The 24,672-nt window shown below is 44.6% G+C and overlaps 1 protein-coding gene across 1 annotated transcript in view; it reads left to right on the top strand.

Annotated features, from left to right (window-relative positions):
• The window catches only part of DISP1 (dispatched RND transporter family member 1), a 160,691-nt gene that overhangs the window by 18,041 nt on the left and 117,978 nt on the right, over positions 1–24,672 (top strand). Inside the window, exon 2 of the mRNA XM_019483138.2 lies at positions 3,117–3,239. The gene's annotated coding sequence lies outside the window, so the exon portion shown is untranslated. The remainder of the gene's footprint in view (positions 1–3,116; positions 3,240–24,672) is intronic.

Here is a 24,672-nt window from a genome sequence, read left to right as displayed (position 1 = left end):
CTGTTAGCTTGTGACCTTTTTATGTTTATATCTTAATTTCATTTCTGCCTTTTGCTCCAAAGACAGATGGCCTGGGCACATTATTTGTCCAGAGATTCCATTTGCTTTTTAAGTTATAATAAAGCTGTCAGTTGCAGAAACCTCAGTCCAGGATTTTTGTTGTATTTACTCAATTCCAAGACAAGGTTTTTTGCCCCCCATTTAACATGGTAGGGTGAGGCTCCTCATCTTGGAATCAGGTGCGAGGCAGCATGAGATAGGCAGCTGCTCTGGCTCTGGCTCTGGCTCTGGCTCTGGCTCTGGCTCTGGCTCTGGCTCTGGCTCTGGACCAGGGCCAGGGCCAGGGCCAGATCCACAGCTGTTGCCTGCCCCTTGTTGCTCCTCCTTAGGGGGGTGAGGGGTGGTGGCACTGCCCACTGTCTTCCCCTATGCTGCTTCTGCCCCCCCCCCTCACTTTTGTTCTGGCACCAGCAGGCTCAGTCCATGCTGTAGCCTGCAGTACAGAGCATGGCCCCAGTCTGGCTCTGTAGGAGCAGTGCTGGATCCATACTGTTAGGCTGGGCTGGGGCTGTGCTTTGTGCCCTAGGCTACAATGGACATAGAGCCTGGCAGTGCCAGAGCACAGGTAAGGGGGTAGAGGCTGGGGGGAAGCGGGGAGGGCACAGAGCACCCAAGGCTGTGGAGGACAGAAGTGGCATAAGGAGTGAGAGCCCAAGGCTGAGGGAGGCAGGCATGAAGGTGGGTAGGGGGAAGGGTGACAGATAGCAGGGGGAAGCAGCCCACTCCCCTACCACCTCCACACTGCCTGCCGCCTCCTGCTTCATACACTATCTGCCCCCTTACTGCTGCCTCCACCACCTGGTTTTACCATGTGCCCCATCCTCTCTCGCTGCCTGTCCCCAGACCACCTGTCCTATTACTGCCCCCCATCTCTTGTTTCCCCAACTGCCTACAGTTGGGGGTGGGGAAATTTAAGATGACCCCCAAATAATTAGGTTCAATGCATGGAAAATAAAAAAAATATAAATTTTCCATGTATAGAATCTAATCACTGGGGGGGAGGTCATCTTTAAATTCAGGGTCATCTTGGATTTGGGTAAATGTAGTGTATTGCTCCAGTACAGTGCTGGACAGCAACACTGGGCACGTACTGTACTTGAGCTATATCATGACTAGGAAGTGTAGCCACTTTGGTTTAGTGCTATGCTGCATGCGCTTCAGAAACACTGCTTGTATGCTGTGCCTCTTGCTGCATATGCAGCACATGCAAAGGTGGCCCTGCCATTTCTGGCTTGGGGGATAGGAGTGGGCATCGTGTGTTGGAGTATGGAGTTGCTTGGCACCATACTAAACTAGTATAATTTTCTTAATTGTGAAATTTTCTGGGACAGATTTTAAACCCTGACTAAATTCATGATTTCCTCCCTTTCCCCTGCACCCCCCCACCCCACGCACACGCATGCACATTTTGCTGCAACTTCCTCAGCAAAACTAGGGTGTCTGTAGTAGTTGTAGGCTATTAGAAACCCAAGCTAAATGTGCAATAGTGGGATGATGAAACTAAGGCCTCTCTTTGTTAAAGATTAGCGGGTTCCCATAGCAGAGTTCCTTCCTTGTCTTAGCAGGCAGGGTTATGGGATCAGTGGCCTCAGTATCAGATGTCCTACAATGTTAACTGGTAGCAGGACTGAACTATTTCATTAAGAAAGCTGTACAGCATTTCTAAAGTCCTGATTAATACTAATATTTTACTGTGAGCTCAAAACAGATCTCAGTATATCCAGAACCACCTTTATTTGAAACTTGTATTCATGCTTCTCTGGCAATTTTTTTTCTCGTATTGTTGTGGCTCTTGTGAATTTGACCAACTTGCAAAGAATATAAACAATAATCGTATGTCCCAGAAAATAATTGTAGTAATAACACCTTGAAACTAAAGGTAAGCAAGTCTTACTGGATTCTAGTTACCCTATTTGAGACTATCCTTGTAGTTTGGTGGGGCAGGGAAGGCCATGGAAATAGCTTTGGTTTCACTGTTAATTAAAAAATGTCAAAGATGTATATTTTGGACTGTGCCAATATTGCTTGCACTGTTTCGCTCAGTGGTACAGCTTCAGGAAAAAGATGTTTGTTCCCTTAAGGTTTAATGCATTTCCTTTAGGTTAATCTTGTCTTTTTTTGTAAATTTTTGGATCTGCATGACTGAAGTCCAAAGTTGAAGACTAATGACATCTTTTTTTTCCATTGCTAAGAAATTATTTTAAAGTTTCCATATTTTTTTTTTTAATTCTTATGCCACCATGTCCAATAGTGATAATTTTACTGTACATTTTGCCTATTTTGTATAATGACAGTATTTGTTTGGAAAGTGTTCAGTTCAGGGAACAATGCCGTTCAGTTTTAGTGAATTAAGCTATATTCAGCCCTTTAGTTGTTTATAGACCAGAAATGGGCAATTACAGTGTTCAGGTAACACTCAAGCCCTACCAGAATATATTTAGCAGTTCTATTGAGTAACTGTGTACAGAACTGAACTGGCAACAAATGAAAGCTGTTGGGTACTGTTGTGTGCTTTCATAGGATGTAGATGACCAGTTATAGTCCTGGCAATAGCGGAGCTGATTGGGAAATAATTAAGTGCTTTCTTTTCCTTGTCAAAATTGAAATATTTTTTTGTAGGAAGAGTTTGCCTCAAGTGTTCTATCTAGCAAAAGATTACAGAAAGTTTCATATTTTACCAGAGTCCCCACTTGAACACTTATAACAGAAAGAAAGCATGGTCAGTTTTTTGCTTTGAATTGTTTCTTTTTAAAATTTTATTTTTTTAAAACTAGAAATTAAATAGGTTTCAGTTTACCGAAGTCAAATTATTTTGGTTTATTGGTGCACACAGACTTTTAAGATTTGGATGTTTCATCCCAAATCGGGAAGAGAAATCTTTGAAAACTTTCCCAAGGGGAAACCTGTTTCTCACTCAAATATAGTGCATCTACATTGCCCTCAGTTCTGACTGGTATTATTCATTACTTAAAAGAAACATTCAGACATCACTTTAGTGCTATATATGCTGATCTCTGTACTGCATGACTGAGTGCATACTGTCTTTTTTCCTTTAGGTATATGCAAGCGAATGGCACAGTATTTGACTTTGCACTCCTGAATGTCTCGCACAGTGAATCTTACAAAGTTGAGAAACAACACATTTCAGCTGAGATTAAAGCTGTGGCATTGATATAAAGGTAGGTCACGCAAAATTTCAACAATTCACTCCTCAAAAAACCCAAGCTATAATCTTGGCTTGATTTAAATAGGATGGAAAATGTTATATAGTATAACAGGTATTTGACAGAAATCTTTAATTTCATTGGCACTTTCCTTTCTTAATTTTTCTTCCCTGCAGGCTAACCTTTCTGTTTAGTTTCTTCAGATTTGAATTGCAGTAGGTACTTTACAATGCAGTGAAACAGGCAGTCCTTTTGGTTCCGTTTTACTATACAGAAAACCAAAATATGTTCTATTACAACAAAGGATACAGTTGTCTGTCAAGCTCAGTTGTATCTGTCAAGCTCAGGTCCTGGTTATCTTTTTTTGCCTTTTGTGATGATGTTTGGCCTTGATGTACCTGAGTAAGTTTCATATCTTCTTTTCTCTAGTGCAGAGGTGGGACAAATAATTTTGTATAGAAATTGTGGCCAGGTACACATTGCTGTACTTTAAACCTCCAGAACCATATTGCCTCTCAGTTTTATATATAAGTACAGCTTTTGGAATTATAATTTGTTCAAAGCCATACTTATCTGCCTCCATTTTTCCTCCTGTAGAATTTTGCTAGTATCTCATGCAAGGCTTGTGAAGATTACTTCATCTGAGAACTTTAATATTAGCTTCAGAAAAAGGATGATGTTTAATAATGAAGCCCAGAGGTCTTGATTTGAAACTTTGCAAAAGTATTGAAGACTTCTTTACAATTAAAAAGCTACAGAAAGAATAAGTGGTTAATAATTTAGTGACAGAAAAAATCCCTGGGTCGTAAGGTTTATCATGATGGCACAGATGTTTTTTTGTTTTTGTTTTTTTCTGTCATGCTTTACCTGTTCTGTCTTAAAACAGGGGTGCTAGAGAGATGGTCTGCTTGCTAGATTCACCCTGTAGAGCTCCATTTTCTGGCCCAAAGAGCTGCCCCTGGGCCTGGGTCTGGACCCTCATGTAGCGTATCCCAGATTGGCCTTCATGCAGCATGCCCTGTCCCTGTGTGCTGCCTTTTGGCATGTGGGGCTGGTCCAAGGAGTGCATGCTACATGCAGTGTGCAGAGCCTGATGAGTTTGTTATACCTGTCATAATTGTTGTTTCTTTAGATTACTTTCCTTCCTCCTCTGAAGACTTCTGTAGAATGCAATCAGTATTTTTAGCTGGCTGGCAGTGGCAAGATCTAAAATGTAGACAAAATGTATTTGAAGAGCTACAGCTGTTCCCATGTAGACAGTGTGGCAGGTAATGTTGGTATAAATTGAGGCATAGTTGTTAAACTGATGGGTATGGTTTGTGGAATCCCCTGTGGATCTTGGTTTCAGTGAAGTCTGTTTAGGAAGGGATTTGAGCTAAATCAAAAAAGAAAATTTATCTTTTTATATACTGTCTGCATAGAAGAGTATACCAGTATACTTTCTTCATGTAGATGAGATTTCTATGGTGAACTTCTTAGAGACCGAGTGCATTATCGGTACACTCCTTCGGGGGCCAGGTAGCGTTTGTTTTCAAAACTGATGGCATCAGATTCCTATCTGCGTGTTCAGATACATTTTTAAAAATAGGCTTGTGCTGTGGCTTGCATTCAAGTCTGTTATTTTTAACCCTCTTAGTTTCTTGAATGAAATCAAGTTGGAGGAATGTTGATACAATTTGGGAAAATAGTTCTATATGGGATCTTATGGTCCCCATAATAGTAGTTATGTACTGCAGAACACCTGGACAATCTCCAAGGCAAGAAAAGGAAGACGGAGGAAGTATTAAGAGACCTCATGTCAGCCACTTGGAAAACCTCAAGGAAGATGGAAAAGTTGGTAGGGGGTGCTTGCAGAGGAGAGGGACTGCTACTAAGGAAGACCTCAAGCTGATGGGCGGCTCTTAAAAAGGACTTTGACTTGACTTGTCCCTGTTTGCACTAGCTAGGAATTCCTTGAACAGCTTTGCTGGTGAGCACATAATTGCAGTGTTGCCACAGGGTGCTGAGACATTAAGCCCTGTGCTCTAACTCATGGTACTTTACATAGTGCCATGAGTTAGAGCACCCCCTCTGGCCCTCCCCACCCAACAGACTTTTTCCTGTTGGGTAGGGGAGGGTGGGGGATCAAGTTTGCCTAGCTGGCTGAGGAGCCAGTACCCCAGCCAAGGAGGGCTGTGGGGAGACTGCAAGGCGGGGGTGGGGGGGCTCCAATCCATTCCCCCATCTCCAACTCGGGCCAGGCAAGCTGGCAGCTTGTGAAAGGAACAGCTTGCTGCTGCTGGCTTGCCTCTCCCTCCCTGATGACAGCTCCGGGGATGGGACTGGGCTGCAACAAGCCATCCCTTATTATGCAAAAAATTAACCCTAGGGGACATAGGTTCCCTAAGGCGCTCTAAAGCAGATACCTCATTTTAGGAAGCTTAATTTGTCATGCGATCAGCCACTTCAAAAGCACTCTGCAGCTGTGCACATGTGTTTTCAGGGGCTTGATTGCACGAAAAATGTAACTTCTGTTTACACTCACAAGCACAGCCCTTTTGTCCAGCAGTCCCGTGGGAACGCTATGTTCTGGGAGCAAGAGTGTTCACACAACTCCATCTACAGGCCTTTCTATCGTACTTTGCATCCCAGGATGGTAAGACCTGAGTTCTGGGCTCCCTTCCCATGCCATTTAATACTGTAACAGTTACTAGGCAGAAAGCCTACACCTTCTCATGTTTGCAGTCTGTGCAGTGCAAACTTTTGTGAACCCAGATCTTCTAGATATGTGTTCAAGATGCTGTTCTGAAGTTTGTGATGTTCTGTATTGCATTTTGTAACTGCTTGTGACAACTCATTCAGTTCTTTTCAGTTAAATGTACGACATACTTTGTCTAATAAAGGTATCTTTTTTGATGGTAGCTGAATAATTTTATAAAATCACGCATCCCATAAACCTAATCAAATAGCCTTGCTAAAAATTTACGTTAATGATTTTTTAAAACTTGTAATAATAAAACAACTGAAAAGAGGATGATTTACGAATACATGATCCACTTGTTCTCCAGCTGAGCCAGGGTGTAGTTAAGCAGGTCCTTCCCCTCATGCAGTATCTAGCAATAAATCTCACAAGCCAGGAAGGCGAGGAACAGATACGACTTGGGGAACATTTGGCTAGGTTGGAGTGCTCCAAAAAAGGCCCTGGAGGTCATAGCAGAATGCAAGCTGTATTCTTATTGCCAATAGCATACTTCAGGGATTGGCAATTGGGCTAGATCTGATCTGCAGAGGTCAAGCCCAGTCTGTATGTTAAGAACAACTGACTGATGCTGTGCTTCCACCCAGTCCAGCCTGCATTTTGCCAACAGCTAGCTGATCCTCAGCAGTTAGCAAAATGCATGTTCCAACTCCAGCTGTTTGTGCTCCCCTGCCCACTCTGCCTGCCGTTGTTGGTGGATTAGCTACTCCGAATCCTTGCTTGTAACACTTGACAGGGGTGATGGTGAGCAGAGGCTGGAGGGAGGTGTGGAGTGCATCCTTTAGCTGCTGCCTGCAGTGCCACCTGGGTTACAAAGAGCAGCTTGCCCTTAGTAAAAGGTTGCTGACCTTTGACATCCTGGGTTGTATTAACAGGAGAATCACTTGCAAGTCAAGGGAAGTGATTCTTCCATTCTGCACATCACTGGTAAGGCTTCACGTGGAGTACGATGTCCAATTTGGGGCATTGCTTTTAAAGATATGGAAAAATAGGAAAGAGTCTGATGGGGAGCAGCAAGGTCTGGGGAGTACAATTTATGAGAAAAGGCTGAATCAACTGGGATTATTTAGTCTGGAGAAGAGAGGTCTGGAGGGATTTGATAACAGTCTTCAAATACCTGAAGGATGATTATTAAGAGGATGGTGATAAATTATCTTCTTGGACTTTAAGGGACAGGACAAGGAATAACAGTTTTAAATAGCAGTAAGGGAAATTCAGGTTGCTTATTAAGGAACAACTTTCGAAATCAGGTGATTTAAGCATTGGAACAAACTATCTAGGGAAGTTGTGCAAATTTCTGCCTTTTGTAGGTTTTAAAAGCAGGTTTTTAAAAACTAGATAAACACTTGTCTAGAATAGTTTAGGCAGAGCTGATCCTGCCTTGAGCAAGAGATTGGACAAGACGAGCTGTGAAGATTCCTTCTAGCTATATTTTTCTGTGATTCTAAGATGGGTCTCTGAGAGCAGAGCTGTCCCTAGGGGTGTGTGGGGCCTGGGGCATGTCAGCCCATGCAGCGCTGGGGGGTGGTGAGCGGCCAGAGCGTGGAGCTAGTGGAGTGCAGCGGCTGTGGCAGGGCCTGCATAGCACTGTCTGTGAGCCCCTCCCCCCCCCCGAAGTGTGGGGCCCGGGATGGTTGCCCTGATTCAAAAGAGACTTGGGGGTCTTGATTGACCACAGGATGAACATGAGCCAACAATGCGATGTCGTGGCCAGCAAAGCAAACCAAATTCTGGCATGATGCATCTCGGGCAAAACCAGGGATGTCATCCTTCTGCTTCACTTGGCTTTAGTGAGGCCACACCTGGAGTACTGCATCCAGTTTTGGGCCCCCCACTTTAGGATGGATGTGGATATGCTCGAGAGAGTCCAGAGGAAAGCCACCCATACGATCAAAGGCCAAGAGAGCAAGCCTTATGAGGAGAGGCTGAGGGACATGGGACTCTTCAGCTGGGCAAAGAGAAGGCTTGGGGGAACTTGATGGCTGCCTATTCTAATATTATAAAAGCCTTTGTCTGTCTGTCCATAATGTTTTATTCACGCTCTGATTGGCTGTCTTGGTGCTATAGATGGGCAGGACAGACGGCAGAGCGCTGCCATGACATTGGGGACTGAGGGACTGGGGGCAGGCCAGTGGAGCTGGCCTGGCCCTTCCCCTTCCCCCCACCTTGGAGGCAGAGGGGGACAGCAGGGACCGGAGCCCTGCCATAACAGAGGGGACAGAGCCAGTAAGCGAGGCCAGCACCACTGGCCTTGACCTCCCACCCCCCCCCCATGATCTACTCCTTGGAGTCAGGGGCCTGAGCTCCTGCCTCTTGACCCCTCCCCCCCCGACAAGAGCCATCAGGGTGGGAGGAAGGAGACGGGGGGGGGGGGGGGGGCAGTTACCAGTAGCCATGGCCACAACCCCGTGGCTGCCACCCCATGCCCATAATCGCTTCATTGAGCTTGCGCCCACTGCCAGGCCTGGGCCCAGGCCTGCCGCTACTGCTGCCAGGCCTGTGCCCACTGTTGTTGCTGGGGCTGTGGCCGCCGCCAGGCCCACAGGCACGGGGCAGAGGTGGCACAGGCACAGTAGCAGCCACGGGGGGAGTGGGATCAGACCCAAAGCTATGGCGGGGAGGGGAGGAGAAGGAATAGGCTCGGGCCCAAAGCAGCAGGAAGGGAGGGAGGACGTGGACCCAGCCCTGGAGCAAGCGGAGAGACCAGGGGGGAGGGAATGGCTGAAGTGGTGGGGGTGAAGGGGAGTGGGGGCAGGGCCACTGTGTTGGGGGCGGAGGAGGGGAAGCAGCCCTGGCCTTGCACCCAAACTACCAGGGGGGGACAGGGTTGGCCTGAAGCGGGCGGAGACAGACTAGCAGAGGCGGGGAACAGGGCCACAGGGCCAAAAGCTGGGCTCTGTCTCTGCCACCCTCCCCTGTCATTTTTGACAGGCAGTTTGCTAGTAAGTATGTAAGGGGGGTGAATCAGGATCTGGGAGAACAGTTGTTCACCAGGGCTGCCCAAGGGATAACTAGGTCTAATGGCCACAAACTTCTAGAAGGTCAGTCTTGACATAAGGAAAAACTCAATACAAGGAAAACTCGATATATCAGACTTGATATAAGGAAAAGCTTCTTTATAGTCCGAGTGTCCAAGGTCTGGAACAAACTCTGCCCAGAGGTGATGCAAGCACCTACTCTGGACTCATTCAAAAGGCATTTGGATGTTTATCTTGCTGGGATCATTTGATCTCTGCAGACTTCCTGCCTCTGGCTGATTGGCTAAAGAGGAGAAGGGCAGTGGCCAACCCTGCTGTGCTCATGCAGACAGCCCAGCCCAGCCCCACCCAGGGCTGCAAAGCATTCTGGGATGCCAGGGGACTGTGATTTTAACTTGAACCAGGAAGGGGTCTGGAATAGAAGTTTCATAAACTGGTTTGCCTTAAATCAGTTAAGTCTGATACTACATTCAACCAGGCTTATCTTAAACCAGTTTCAGCCATTTTGGTTAGGTACAGACAGTCAAAAAGCCCAAGGCTGAATTGATTCAGTCTTTTTCAGGCTAGTCTAAGCTGCACAGGTTAAACTGAAACAGAAGTGAACAGACATTTACCTTTGATTCAGGAAATGCAGCCACATGCCTGCAGTGGTTCAGGCCAGAAGCCAAGGGGTGCTAGAGCACAGCCCTCTGGCTGTGTGTTCACTTCCTCTTCCTGCTGACCCTGAGGTCTCTGGGATTTGCAGTCCAGAATTACAGTAGCAGGACTTGCAGCCAGCAATAAATTTGAGTGAGGGAAGGACTGTTTAACCCCCATCCCTGGCCCCAGACCCCAGCTGGGATTTGCCTGGGGGAAGGCAGTCCTCCCCCTCCCCCCCCCCCCCCCAGACTGGGCTGCATCCCCAGCTGGGCTTGCCCCCCTACCAGACCCTTGTCAGTTAGCCCTCACTGCTCCAGCTAGGGAGCAGAGGGGTGGGACCAGCCCTGTTCTCTGGAGCAGATAGCACAGCCTAGCCTAGGGCTGCAAAGCATGCTGGGATGCTGGGGGACTGTGATTTTAACTTGAACCAGGAAGGGGTCTGGGACAGTAGTTTCATGAACTGGTTTGACCTAAATCAGTTAAGTCTGCTACTACATTCAGCCAGGTTTATCTTAAACCAGTTTCAGTCATTTTGAAACTGGTTTATGTTCACTGAGTTTCTGTTCTGTTACAGGTTTAAACCAGTTTCTGATCACTTAAACCAGTTTATGTGTAGCTTCTGTCCCTAGACTAGGTGCGAGACAGGTAAGTGGTGGTGGGGCAGGGGGTGGGAGGGGAGAGGCAGAGAAAGGGGGGAATGTTGACCTGGTAATAGAATGTAGCTGGTAAAATGTAGAGAGGTTACCTGGGGTTATTGAATGGCAAGAAGGTTATACTGTACCATAAATCCAATGTCCAGTTGTACCTGGACACTTCTACATCCTGGGTGGTAGTACAAGTGGCTGGGTCAGCAGTTCAATGGTTGCTATTTTTGTGCTCCCCCACCACGCCACACCCCAACTTTGTGTCCAGTTGTCCTGCCTTAGCTATGCTACTGCTAGACATTGTTTGCTCTAGGAAAATAAACAGGTAACTGATTTAATAAAAACATATAAATAAGGAGATGCTAGAAAATGAGTGTTGGGAATTTTTTAAGGTTGACTGCAAACTCTAGAATTTAAGCAACTTCTGGTAGGTTATGGTGTCCCATTAAATAGTGGAAAAAAGTCCCAGAATATATGGAACCAGCAGTGGGACAGAACACCATGGGATACCAACCCTGCATGTTGCATGCTTATTTAAAACAGTTACTGCTCTATACAGGTTTCCCTTGATTTATGCGGGTTCTTTATCTGTGAATTTGCTCTTATGTGATGAACATATTTAGACCCATCATTTGTTATTTGCAAGGTAAATTCGCTCTTATGCAATAAGCAAGTAAATTCGCTCTTATTCAATTACTGGCCAAGCAGGTAAGTCTGTGGGGGGAGGGGAAACGGCCAGGGCCCCACTCACCCCAGCCCTGGCTGTAGCAGGCCTAAGAGTGGCTGACACCAGCTGCCTGTAGCAGCTGGGTTGCATCATGCCCTGAACCCTCTGGGGCTCTGCTGGTCCCCCCACACCCCAGCCCTGGCTGCAGTGGCCCCAGAAGTGGCTAACACCAGCTGCCTGCAGCCGCTGGGCTGCACCATGCTCTTGTGTAGGCAGCTAGTGTCAGCTGCTTCCGCACCTGCTCCAGCATGAGCTAGGGTGAGTGCCAACAAGCAGAGCCCTGGGTGGTGTGGGGCACGGCACTCACCCTGGCAGGAAGCTGGCATCTGCTGCTCCCAGGGCTGCTGCAGCAGGAGCTGGGGTGAGTGGGGACAGGCAGAGCCCCAGGGGGTTTGGGGCATGGGGCAGCCCAGCTACTACAGGCAGCTGGTGTCACCCGTTCCTGGGGCCAGGGTGAGTGCCACGTCCTGTGCCGCCCGGGGTCCGCTTGTCTGCACTCACCCCAACCCATGCTGGAACAGGAACAGCCGACACCAGCTGCTTGCACCAGGGCATGGTGCATCATAGGAGCAGAAGTGAGTGTGACCAGGTGGAGCCTAGGCACAGGGGGACAGGCAGGGCTCGGTGCAGCCCAGCGGCTGCAGGCCGCTGGCACCGGTTGCTCCTGGGGCCGCTGCAGACAGGGCTGGGATGAGTGCTGCTCTGTACCCTCTGGTTTGCTGCCTTGTGCAGCCCCGGGAGCGTTACCCCTCCCCCCGCCCCCTCCATAGTCCCAGCCTCCCTCCTTCCCTTCGTCACCATCATGGGAACCTATCCTTATTTGTTACATTGTAAAGTGGGTTCGCTTTATGCAAATTCGATTTATGTGCTGTTCTCCGGGAACGCATATACCACATAAATCGAGGGAAACTTGTAGATGCATTGTTTCTCTCTAAGTCAGGTAACAGCTGACTGTTTCTGAAATAAATACGGGTACATTTACTTCAGACTAGTTAGTCTCCCACAGTTTGTGCCCAAAATGTAATTTGAAGTAATCTCTTCACCCCATCTAGAAAACCTTGTAAAATGACACTGTTGTAATTTATATGGGAGAATTTCAGATTGCTCTGAAGAAAATGTCACTGACTTTGTAAATTTCATTGTCCCCTTTTAGTCCCTTCATCTTATGGCTATCATGACAACCCATATCTAAGGCCAGAAAACCAGGTATACAGCTTTCCTGTGCCATGTAAATCAGAGAGCCAATATTTTGGACATATTTTAATGTGGTATTAAATTAGAGGGAAGGGGTGGAATTTTTCTGGGAGCTTTTCTCTGTCTTCCTCTTCTGTAAAAGCAGCTGCTGCACAAAAGAAATGAGAGCATATGTGAATTCCCATATTAATTTATAAAGTTACCTTCTGGGACTTTTCTGATCAAATATTTGGTAAACTATGTATTTAAAACTTGCATCTTCAGTAGATGTCTTTTATGTTCAGGGATGGGAGAAGTCTGGCAGCGCTAGTAGCAAGTTCTGTGGTTTTTTCTTCTTACTGAATAGTTCATGAACCTATTCACTAATCTGATCTCTTATGAGATTAAAGTAGACTACTTTGTTTCTCCTTTTACAAGGTATGCTTGAAATACATATTTTTCTCACTCCCAGTTTCAAATGTCAACTACAATGAGAAGCACAGTGTAACTTAATCAGTGTATATTGAATTTGATTTCAGTAGATATTTGATGAGGAACTTTTTGTAAGTAGGGCTTAAGGTTTGCAGAAGACTGAAATTTATCAAGGTAAGGTTTCATAGATCCATAGATTGTAAGGCTGGAAGGGACTTCAGAAGATCATCAGGTCCAGCCCCCTGCACCAGGCAGGAAACACAGCTGGGGTCAGGTGACCCCAGCAAGGTGACCGTCCAGTCTCCCCTTGAAGATTTCTAGGGTAGTTGATTGCACCACCTCTGGAGGGAGCTTATTCCACAGTCTGGACACCTTGACTGTGAAGAAGTTTTTCTTAATGTTGAGCCTGAATTGATCTTCCAGCAGTTTGTGGCCATTACTCCTGGTTTTCCCCAAGGTTGCTATGGTGAACAGTTGCTCACCAAGCCCTTGATGTACTCCCCTAATGTAGTGTTAAGCTGTTACCAAGTCCCCTCTCAGCCTTCTCTGTTTCAGGCTGAAGAGTCCCAGGTTCCTCAGCCTTTCCTCGTATGACTTGCCATGCAAGTCTTTGATCATATGGGTGGCTCTTCTCTGGACCTCTCTCAAGTTTTACCTTGTCCTTGTTAAAGTACATCTACCCAAAGTTCTTTGGGTAGATGTGATATCTTTTAGTAGTCCAACTAAATAGTTGGAACAAGTTGGATAAAATTTAGGAAAGACTTCTTATTTTTGGGTACACAGTTACATTTTTGGGGGTAGATATAGAATTCATACTCCACAGGATTTGTGACTTTTATCATTTTGTACAGTTTTGTTATGAAACTTATTGTACAGTAATGTGCTGCTGCTTCCTTTTTCTAAAACTGAAGAGCAGGTCTATGTTATAGGTCAGGCTTGTCCAACATACGGCCTGTGGGCCGCCATGCGGCCCGCCAAGCCGTTTTCTGTGACCCGCGGTGCTGCAACAGGAAACAAAAGTAAACACTGTTTACTTTCGTTCCCACCCCTTGTCCCTCCCCCAGCCCCTCAGCAGCTTCCTTATGGCTGCTGAAGGGCTGGGGGAGGGACACGGTTCCCACACGTACCGCATCAGCTTGACATTGCTGACATGGTGCGTGTGGGAAGAGGAGTAGCTATGTGCTACTCGGGACAGGATGAGTCCAACTGGAGCAGCAGGGGCTCAGCTGCACTTTCCCCCTACTTGCGCTGGTCAGTCCCGAGCGGCACACGGCTCTACCGCCGCCTTTGCTGGCTGGTGCCGACCTGGGCAGGTCTGTCCCATCCGGAGCAGCATGCAGCTGAAGCCGGATTCCCATGTGCTGCTGGGGCCGGGAGGAACTCACAGCAGCTCTGCTCTTCCCTGCTGCGCCAGGCTGCGTCTGGTGGGCTATGGAGGTCCCGGGGGGAAGGCAGCAGGGCATGAGCCTGCGCCTATCATGTGCACAGATCTGGGAGGTACGGGTCCTCAGGAGTGTGCGCAGCAGCGGGGAGCCACCCCTCCCCACTGAACACGCAGCAGGCAGCCAGCTGGGGATGGGGGGGTGGGATCTGGGCTCTGCTGCACTGCAGCACCCACTGCCTCCTGCAGGGGGCTGGGTAGCCAGGTCTCTGGTCCCATAGCCCTGGCAGCTGGGGGCCTCCTCCAGCAGGGCTAGGGGGCAGGAGGCTGTGGGGGAGGAGCGAGGGGCCTTTAATTTTAATCACGGAATCTATGATTTTTTTTATCAGAAATTTTACAATGTTTTTTTTATCAGGGAACACCAGGATCCCTGGTAATGAATTAGGTGGGTATTTGAGATGCAGATTTCCTTGACTCTCAGCTGATGCCTGTAGTGAAAATGGAGGTAGGATGTTATTTATTGACCCAAAAAGGTTTCAGTGACCGAGACTGAAATCTTAATGTATGGAGCACAGTTGATTTTTGCCACTTTCACATAACTCTGGTTGTTCTTTGTTAACCCTAAGTGTAGTAACACTAGAGAGTTTTCACCTGTTTGCTGTCTTTCTCCTTTCTTCCCCTCTGGGAAACAATGTAAAACAGCAGCTGTTTTAAGTACAATATTGAAATTCCATCTCCTTTTCATGGAGGAGAAAAGTTAAACTATAGAAGCAAATTAAATTGATTGGGTTGTTGTAAGCATAACAATGGCTTCTAGATTTTTAGTAAGCAAGCCCTAGAACATCCTGAAAAAAGAGAAATAGCATTTTTGTATGATTCTGTCAGAGCCCTGCTTTGTTTAGAATTCAGTAATTCTGCATGAAGAAAGAAAGGTAACTGGAAATAGAATGCAAGTATATCAGCAGTCCATAAATATATTTAATTTTAAATGAAGCAGCAGTTCATTTAGAAACAGTTTCAAGTACTGTTAATGATGAAATAAATGAAATCTGAAAATCTAGTTTTTTATTTCTTGCTGGATACTAATTTATTTTTTTAATATATAAAATTGTATACTTTTAGTTTACTGTGTCATTGCTTTTTTATCTTGGAATCTGCATGCTTCATATTTCTGCTCAGGTAAAACAGCACATCATTCCCCTCCCCCAAATATCTTAACAGTAAGGCATTGTACAGCCTATTAGATACATAGCATGTATCAATTTACACACACAGTATAAGAATTTGGAAAGTCCCTGCTATGACCATCATAAACATACATTGCTCTGGAAGTGTACGTATTCCAAACTATCTTCTTTCCCTCTACACTGATTCTAGCAATCTTGCAGGTAAAAAAGACCCTAAAGTTTTGAATTTCAGTACGTGGTCTTTACAAACAAAATGAAGAATGCAATTTTAAATACACTTATATATGTACAGAAAGGATTGTATACGTCATTATCTTTAGTACAAAGCCTTTGACCTGCCATAGTCATAGAACATTTATAATTGTTCATTCCTCATCCTTCATATTTTAGACCATTCAGCTGTCATTAATTGTACAATTGAAACATAGTGAATACTAGTCAGAAACAGGTGGTGCATGTTATAAACCCCTTGAAATATGGACCGTCATTGACCAAATTGTTGCAGCACATCATGAAAAACTAGATGTTGGTATGAAGCTGGGGGTGGCTTGTCCCTTTGGGTTTTTGTTTGTTTGTTTGTTTTACAAAAGCATAAAATATTTGCTATGGAAAAGTATTTGCTATAGAAAACACATTCTTTCTATAGTGTATTTCTTTGTGAAGAGGTTGTTTTACAATCCATAATCAATTGTGACTGTAGCTTGCATAGAAATCCTAAGCCATTTCAAACTGAATTGTACAAATAGAGATTAAATTCTTAACAGGATGTGATGATTTTGGCTGAAAAGCTGTTTTGTAAAAGAAATTCAGTCCATGCTTTACATCTCCCACCCAAAATACTCATTGCCGTTTGACTGTAGCTTTTAGGTTGACCTCCAATACCGTTATGAGGAAAAGTACTCTTATTTTTTCTAATGTCCGTATGATTAACAGTTTTTTAAAGTTTTTAATTAAAATCTTTACCTTTTTAACATTACTACATTATGCTTAAATCTTTGTCTTTAGTACTTTTTTCAAGTTTTATAGAACAGCTCATTCTGGTATTAAAGAAAAACAAATACTGTGGTTATGGCTTAGTGTAAAATCACTTGACATGGAAATTTATCTCTTTCTAAAGATTGTTGAATTTAGTTTTATGACTGTATAAAACATCTCTTAATCTAAATTGAGGCACTTTAAAATATGAAACGTGTGCTACAACTTAACCTTGTGTTTTTAGCTCGTAGCATTGCTTAATAAGCCACACACTTGCAATAACAGTAATAATTCGAAAATTAAACAACCCTATTTTTGAGGGGAAAAAAGGCTTTCAAGCAAATAACTTAGCTCCATTTAATTTAAAGGCAAAGATGGAATTAGATGGTTGGAAGCTATTTGGACTAAGGTGAGGAATTCTGACATAGCCTGGGAGGAGAAATACCTGCACTCAGAAACACAAGGGTGGCATTGATTAAATTGGCTAATCTTCCTAAAGGGCTCTGCTACCAGTTATTAATTAAACTTCATAACCCCTTGTGAAATAGGGAAGAACTATCCTTTATTTCACACACATGGAACAGTTGTAGAGGTTAAATAACTAGTCAGAGACATGCAGGAAGTTGGTAGAAAAGACTACATCCCCTGAAGTCAGTCCTATGTCTTAACCATAAGATTTCTTTTTCCTTTGACTTCAAACACTTAATGGGAACTTGTCCAAAAATGCCGTGAAGAAATTCTGGTTTAGTCCAGAATCCTATACTTAAAACTTTTATCTTTCCCTTTTATCATACATAATCCAGTATACAAAAATCACTCTTCTAAGGCCTATTGTATCCATTTCTTCATTTTCCATATCTGACTCCTCAAGAGAATAATTTAAAATACAGTTTTAACAGTCATTTCAATAACAACAGCAATGTCATTGCTACCATTGCTATTTTACTACTACTACTATTTCAGTTATATAAAAAGACCAGTCTTTTATTATTTAGTGATACTATTTTTATCATGTTGGTTCCCTCAAATTTGTATGTGTCTTTATTGCACAAATAAATACCTTCTTTCTTGGAACCAAGACAACTTTGAATTTAAGATGACCCTCCAATAATTTGAGAAAAATGATCAATTTCTTATCATTTTCCAGGTGTAATATCTAATTATTGGAGGGTTGTCTTAAATTTGTCCCTCCCACAGCTACAGCAGGGAAAGCAGCAGCAGCAGGGGGCAGGTGTTCCCCCTTGCCTGTCCACCCAGTCGTTGGCACCTGCCTCTCACTGCTCCTTACAGTAATTGCCCCTTTCCCATCCACTGCTTGCTCTAGCTCCATTCCCTCCCGGGTTACAGAGCATGTGGAAGTGGGACCTGGGCCTGGCCACAGAGCAATGTCCTGGGGTTGGAGCTGCACTGCGCTGACGGGCCAGGCAGAGTACAGAGATGCCATGTGCTCTGTGCCCTGGGAGGGAACCCAGAGCTGGAGCTGCGCTTGACTGTAAATGTGGCAGGACAGGGCAGAGGCTGCAGAGAACAAATGGAGGGGGTGCAGGCAGCTGCTGTGCGTCTAACTCTGCCCCTGACCCGGGCTGCAGCAGCTGTCTACCTCCACAACTTGTACTCGAATCCATGGCAAGTGGCTCCCTCCCCGTGTTGAATAGTGGGGGAAAATCTTGGATTCAAGTAAATGCAGTAGCTAAATAAATGTGGTAGCTAAGGTATGCTTAAACTCTTTAAAAAAAAAAAAAAAAAAAAAAAGTTGATGTTTCTCGCTTGCTTTGATTAAAACAGCTGTCCTATAATGGCTCAGACTCCTGTAAAGCAGGGGTTTGTGGTCCTGAATCAAATTGCCAATGGGATTTTTCTACATTTGCAGCTGAAAGTGGAAGTTTCTTTGTATTGAAAGTGGAAGTTTCTATGCATTGAAAGTGGAAGGACTTTGCAAAAGAAAAATTGAATTCAACCAATTAGTCAGACTTCTTAACCTTAATCTCTGGATGAAATGCTCAGTAGATAATTAAATCTTACTTCTCTAAGTATTAGCTATGTCTCTGCATAGTGCAGTACTGACTAATATACTCAGTTGGGTAAGAGGAGGTTGATTCAGACCTTTCTCTTTTAAATGAAATCCCTAGTGCATTAGACCAGCTAAAATAAATTCTGACATTTGGTTTTCATTAGTGCTGTAACTGAAACAAAAACATGTTAATGAGTGATCCCAGAATATTTTGAAGTTAATGTACAACTTTTCTGGGAAAGCTATTTAAGCTGTAGTATCAGTTGCATGTCGGCAGTATGCTCACTTTTTCAAAGCTGTTTCTATACAAGATGTTCAATTTTTGAAGTTCAAAAGATTACATTATGCAGAGTTATGAAAAGATTTGGGAAGGGGGAACAGAGAAAACGATTATAGTAAAAATTGCACTGATAAAATGAAATGATCTGCTAAGGAGACTCTGATGTAGTCACACTGCAATGCAAATTACTAGTTTGTTTTACTTCTGGTAAAAGAGGGTTATTTTTTAGGCTTACCAAATTAAGCTGGTGAAAGATATGATTTGGTGACCTTGCTTATTAAAGAAAACCACCTACATTTTATTTCAGTGTTTCACATATTCTGGTTAGAAAACATACACTAATTTTGAAAAAAAAATCAAATAAAAACTGTTAAAAGAAATATGACTCAGCAGCTGACTGTATCCAAGAGAAACTAGAGATTTTTTCAAAGCCATTTTGTGGTAAAAATATTCTATAACTGGAGCATAATACAAACAATATCTGTTTTCTCTGTAAACCTCTAAAACTCTTCTTAAAAGAGATGAAGTTTCAAACTGTCATTCTCAAATGCTGATTTTGTTCAAAACTTAGTTAACTGGGATTCAGTTGGGAAATAATAAAATGATAGTGAACACTGAGGGAAGATCTGCATGCATTGATATGGAGATACCCACCAGGAACAAACATTCATAAAAACAGATTTCAGAAGTCAGATTTTGGTTAGATTTTTGAACTGAGAACTGTAGAAAATTTCCTCATGCATAGTACTTGTTAACCCATGGAAGACAGAGGCTATTAACACAGCAGTTAGGGATGTAACCTGCTTGTGGATACTGAGAGGATATGCTAGAAGATGAATTACTCTATCTGCTTTTTACAATGATCCTCTAAAGCAGGGGTGTTCAATCCCAGATCCACAGGCCGGCCAGCCAGCTGAGCTGTGTCATCTAGTCTGCCGGTCTCCCCGTGGATCTACAGATTTAGCGGTGGGAGAGCCTCGCCGGTGTTAATTGCCTGTCGCCTGCTGCCAAATTTCTGGACCCATTGGGAGTTCAGTGTGCCAGATGGCATGATGCTGCGCACTAGATTGGATATGTGGGGCTGGGGTGGTGTGGGACCGATCCATGTGCTGGCCCCACAAGGTATTCGGACTGCGGACCGGCTGTGCACTACTTATCCTACCTACTTCTTGCCACAGGCGTAACAACACAGCCATGTGTTTGGTCAGCTGTGACACATGGGCAGCGGCAACTTCTGGCTGCCACCAGTGCAACTGATCTTTTTACTCTTTTGCAATTATTATGCTTGCTTGAATCATCCTTTCTTCCCTTGTCTCTTTATTTCAGTTCCTTTAAAATATGTATACAATTTGTGCAACTTCCTTTTTCAAGGGAGTTGCACAATTGTGGATAGGAAAATGGAGAAATTTTAGTATTTTTTGTCATATGGCTAAAAGTATCTCTCTGGTCCCAAGCCATGGTTGGTTTAAGAATTCCTAGGAATGCAAAACATTTCAAAATCTCTTCTTTAGTCTCTGGAGTTTGAGGGTCAGTTTTGTCTTGCTCTTCCCCCTGTACCTGCACCTTTAGCAAAATGGTTGCATCTGTTATTGCTGGTTTCTTGCAAACTGATTTTTAAAGCTCTTTTAGTACCTTAGCTACTATTTGGAACTATAGCAATCACTTTCTCATTTCTGTTGTATGGCTCATAGTGTTGAAAAGTTTTTGTGGGGTTTTTTTCTTCTAATTTTTGGCCCAATGCATAGGAGGGGTGCAACAGAATGATGGAGGAAATACAAAGCCAAAAATAGTAGAAGACAATAAAGCATGTAATGGAGCATAAGGAGTTCAGCTAGTTCAGTACCCTGTCTGCCATCAGTCCAGCACAAAATGTTTCAAAGGAAAGTGCAAGAATCCTTATCACAAGTAGCTCTGGGGATTTGCTCCTTATGAAGATCTCGTCCTAATCCTTAGCAGTTAAGAGACTGAGTTAACTTCTCAACATGAGTTTTTATCACCCTTGCAGTCCTTAATATAAATTAGAACATTTGAATATTTTTGTTATATGAATAAATGCCATTTAAAAATACGTTAAATTCTGGTCTTCAGTCTCCAGTGTCAGTGAATTCAATAGAAAGACGTAGCTAGCCATGTCTGAAGTAAAAAACAAGGCAAGGTAGATTTGCATCTTATAGGCTAACCAAAGTAGATGTGCATCATTAATGACCTCCAGCCCTTCCTGGGAAGAGATGACTGTCTCTTTCCTTGCTTTCTGCTCTTTGTATTCAAATTTCTCTCTCCTTTTTACTTACTACACACTACAAACTGGTTTTGTCATGCGAGAAGAGAGGAACAGTGGAAAGGATTCACAAATGTTAGAAGTGACAGAACTTGGCAAGAGCCTCGCTATGGAGAGAGAAGGAAAACAAGGAGTTAGTTGTAATACAGATCTTGAATGTGGAGATGTAGGGAACAGAAAATGAAGAATGGTCTGGAAAATGAGATGGAGTACATCCTCACCAAGTTTGCAGATGACATCAAGCTGAGTGAAGTAGTCGATAGGTTGGAGGGTAGAGCTAGGATTCAGAGAGACCTCAACAAATAGGAGGATTGGACCAAAAAAAATCTCATGAGATTCAGTAAGAACAAGTGCAAAGTCCTGCACTTAGGACGGAACAATCCCGTGCACCGGTACAGGCTGGGGACTGATTGGCTAAGCAGCAGATCTGCAGAAAAGGACTTGGAGGTTACAGTGGACAATAACCTGAATATGAGTCAGTGTGCCCTTGTTGCGAAGAAGCCTAACAGCAAATTGGGCTGCATTAGTAGGAGAGTTGCCAGTAGATTGAGGGAAGTGATTATTCCCCTTTATTCAGCACTGATGACACCAAATCTGGAGTACTGTGTCTAGTTTTGGGTCCCCCAATACAGAAGGGATTTGGACAAATTGGAGAGAGTCCAGCAGAGGGCAAGGAGAATAGTTAGAGGCCTGGGGCGCATGACTTATGAGGCGAGACTGAGGGAACTGGTCTTATTTAGTCTGGAGGCGAGAAGACTGAGAGGGGATTTAATAACACCTGAAGGGTTGTTCCACAGACGTTGGAACTAGACTGTTCTCCGTGCTGACAGATGACGGAACACTGAGCAATGGTCTCAGGTTGCAGCAAGAGACATTTTAGATTAGGTATTAGGAAAATCTTTCTCATGAGGTTGGTAAAACATTGGAATAGGTTACCTAGAGAGGTTGTAGAATCTCCATTCTTGGAGATATTTAAGGCTTTTAAGACCTGGGTAGACAAAGGCTTGTATGGGATGATATAGTTGGGGATGGTTCTTCTTTGAGCAAGGTATTGGTCTAGATGACCTCCTGAGGTCCCATCCAACTTGGCAGGTAACTTATTATTAGGTAAAATGATTAAAATAGCTAAGGATTGATGGAGGGTAGACAATTGAAAGATGGTGCCACTGTAGTGAAATAGTTGCTGTTCTGCTACTGCTGACTAGTCTGGTATTTGCCCTGCTTAAAAATGAGATTGCAAAAGGAATCTTGTAAAAGTAGTCCCATTACAAGTCTTGTTATGAGGCTTTATTAATACATAGATAGGCCCTGATAGTTCTTTTGTGTCCCCCCACCCCCAGGCTTACAATGTTAGTTGGCTAACATTGTATTTTCTGTAACCTAGTTGCATTCCCCTCCTCACCCCCATCCCTCTTACGTTAGTCCCTTGCTTCGGCACTCTATCTCCCTATGGGCTTTGTCATCTTTTTGGTTCATGACTCTTAACATACACTAATAGAATTCAATCTGTTTGTTGTTGCAATGTTTTCATTGTTACATTGATTTGCTCTTTGACTTACTCTATTAGAGTGAGCATTGCTTATGGTTTGATCTAAAAGGAACCTTGCATCTGGAAATAAAAAGGAAACAGTTTGAACAAAGAGAATACTTCTGTTTTAGGTAAGGTATAGTGTTGGAAATGGTAAACTCTGCAACAGACATTTCCAAAATCTAACAGAAGATCTCAGTTTTGTAACATTCAGATCCTTCACAGTGTTGCTGAAACTTCATTGATTAACATGAAACCATGCACTTTGTATACAGTATGTAATTTCATGTAAAACATTCTGTGAATTAAGGAAATTCTGTAGTGACTGCATCTTGAATACATGACAATTTTCTAACATGCAGTTTCTAGCCTTAGAGGTCTTGTCATCATAATAGACATGCAGCTTTCCCAACCCCCAATTCTGTGGGGTGTATAATTCATATTGTGATGTTCTCTGCAAACCCAAACATGTCTGGCATTGTAAATCACCTGAGGCTAACGTTGGAGAGTAAATACAGTGTACCGTTCATTTTGAGATGTATTTTTCTGATCACCTAGGCTAGGGACAGATACTACACATACAGTGGTTTAAGTGATCATAAACTGGTTTAAACCAATAACAGAACAGACATTCTGGCTAGGGACAGACATTCAGAAAGCCAAGTTAATCTAACCTGCCTAGGTTGAACCGGTTTGTAACAGGACAAACATTCTCTCTGGACTGAGGCAATGTGGGCATGCTCGCAGTTGCTCAGGCCAGGCGCCAGGGGGTGCTAGAGTGCGTCCTCCGCTGCAGGGAAGCTATGGTTGGGTGGGGGGAGTTGTGCCCAATCTGGGCTGAACTGGGTTTAATTCCTCCCTCTCTCCTATCAGGAGGGACCTGAGCTGGGTCTTCTGGGTACTCCCCACTTGATGCAGCAGTGGGGCTGCCGCACTTGTTCCCTGCAGTGGAGTAAGCCCCCGTGTTGTCCCCTCCACTGGATGCCAGAGGGAGGGGAAGTAACCCCCCCCTCCGTCCCCCCCACCCAAGGGCCATGCCAGATGGTCTCTAGCTGTGCCCTGCCCTGCCACTACAGTGGGAGGGGGCAGGGCCCTTGATGGGGCAGCAGCCCCTGTCATAATGTTGCAGAGCGCGAGCCCCTTCTTGGAGGGGGGGCCATACTGTGGGGTGGGGTGGGGCAGAGCTGTGGTGGGCTGCGCACAGCAGCACCAGGGTCCAGAGGGAGCCAGAGCCCTGCAAGCTCCCCGCAGCACCACTGCGCTACACAGCAGCTCTGCCTACCCTGCAGTGCAGCCCCCCACCAAGATGAGACTCGTGCTTGGGGAATCCATGACGGGGGCTCCTGCCCCCGTCATGGTTGCTCTCCCTTCACCACTCCAGTGGTAGGGTGGGGGCAGGGCTAGATGCCGGCTGGGCCTCTTGGGTGGGGGGCAGGTACAGGAGTATTCCCTCTCCCTGTGGAGTCCCGCAGAGGGGACAGCAGGGGGCTTATTCCACCACAGGGAGCGAGCGCAGTGGTGATGGCAGGCAGACCTGGCTGCCAGTGGGGGGGCGAGAGGGGAGACTAACCCTCCTCCCTGCCCCCCTCTGCCTCAGGGACTATGGTGCCCTGCTGCTGCAGCAGCGAAGGGGGAGTGCCCGGCAGACCTGGCTCAGGTCCCTGCCAGTGGGACAGAGAGGGGGGAATTAAAACCCTCTAAACCAGACCTCAGCTCCGGCTGGGGAGCAGAGGGGTGGGGCCAGACCTGCTGAGCTGGAGCAGAGAGTCCAGCCAGAGGTCATGCCAGGATGCTGGGGGACTCTGGTTTAAATTACACTAGGAAGGGGTCTGGGACAAACTGGTTTGAGCCAAATCAATTAAGTCTAATGCTACACTCAACCAGGTTTATCTCAAACCAGTTTCGGCCATTTTGGACAATCTAGTTTTGCCAAAACGAAATTAATCCAGTCCGAGTTCAGTGTCACACTTAATATTTTTTTTAATATATCAAGATAGAATTGTCTGAATTGCTGTGAAAAGATTGAGGCAACTCGTGGATGCTGTTTGGCAGTTCCTTTTAATAGTCTTTTGTGTGTTTGCATTGTAGCCTGCAAACAGCTTGGCAGACAAAACCTGTATTTGTTTTAATTTGTCTCCACAAAGATGGCTATCTTTTGACTACATTTGAGTGCCTCTTTGTTGGCATTTGGTTATTAAAACCAGTTTATGCTCATGTTATGATCCCTGTGGAGATTGTACTGCCACATGCTGTCTTAGGAAATCTGCGACAGCTGGATGTGAGATTCCAGAAGTTATACAAAGATATTGCAAATATTACTTTTTCAGGCCTTGAAGTTTTCAGAACTGCTGTGGTGTTCAAGGTGCATTTTAGCACAGATATTTAAATAAGGATAATTGTGATATGCTAGAGAAGAATCAGCTTATTTTTTGTGAAGGGAAATCCTGCCTCACCAATCTACTGCAGTTCTTTGAAGAC

The sequence above is a fragment of the Alligator mississippiensis genome, chromosome 1, assembly GCF_030867095.1.
Source record: "Alligator mississippiensis isolate rAllMis1 chromosome 1, rAllMis1, whole genome shotgun sequence".
NCBI classification, from domain to species: domain Eukaryota; kingdom Metazoa; phylum Chordata; order Crocodylia; family Alligatoridae; genus Alligator; species Alligator mississippiensis.
The sequence above is the reverse complement of the archived record's forward strand: the minus strand, read 5'-3'. Positions and strand labels throughout refer to the sequence as shown.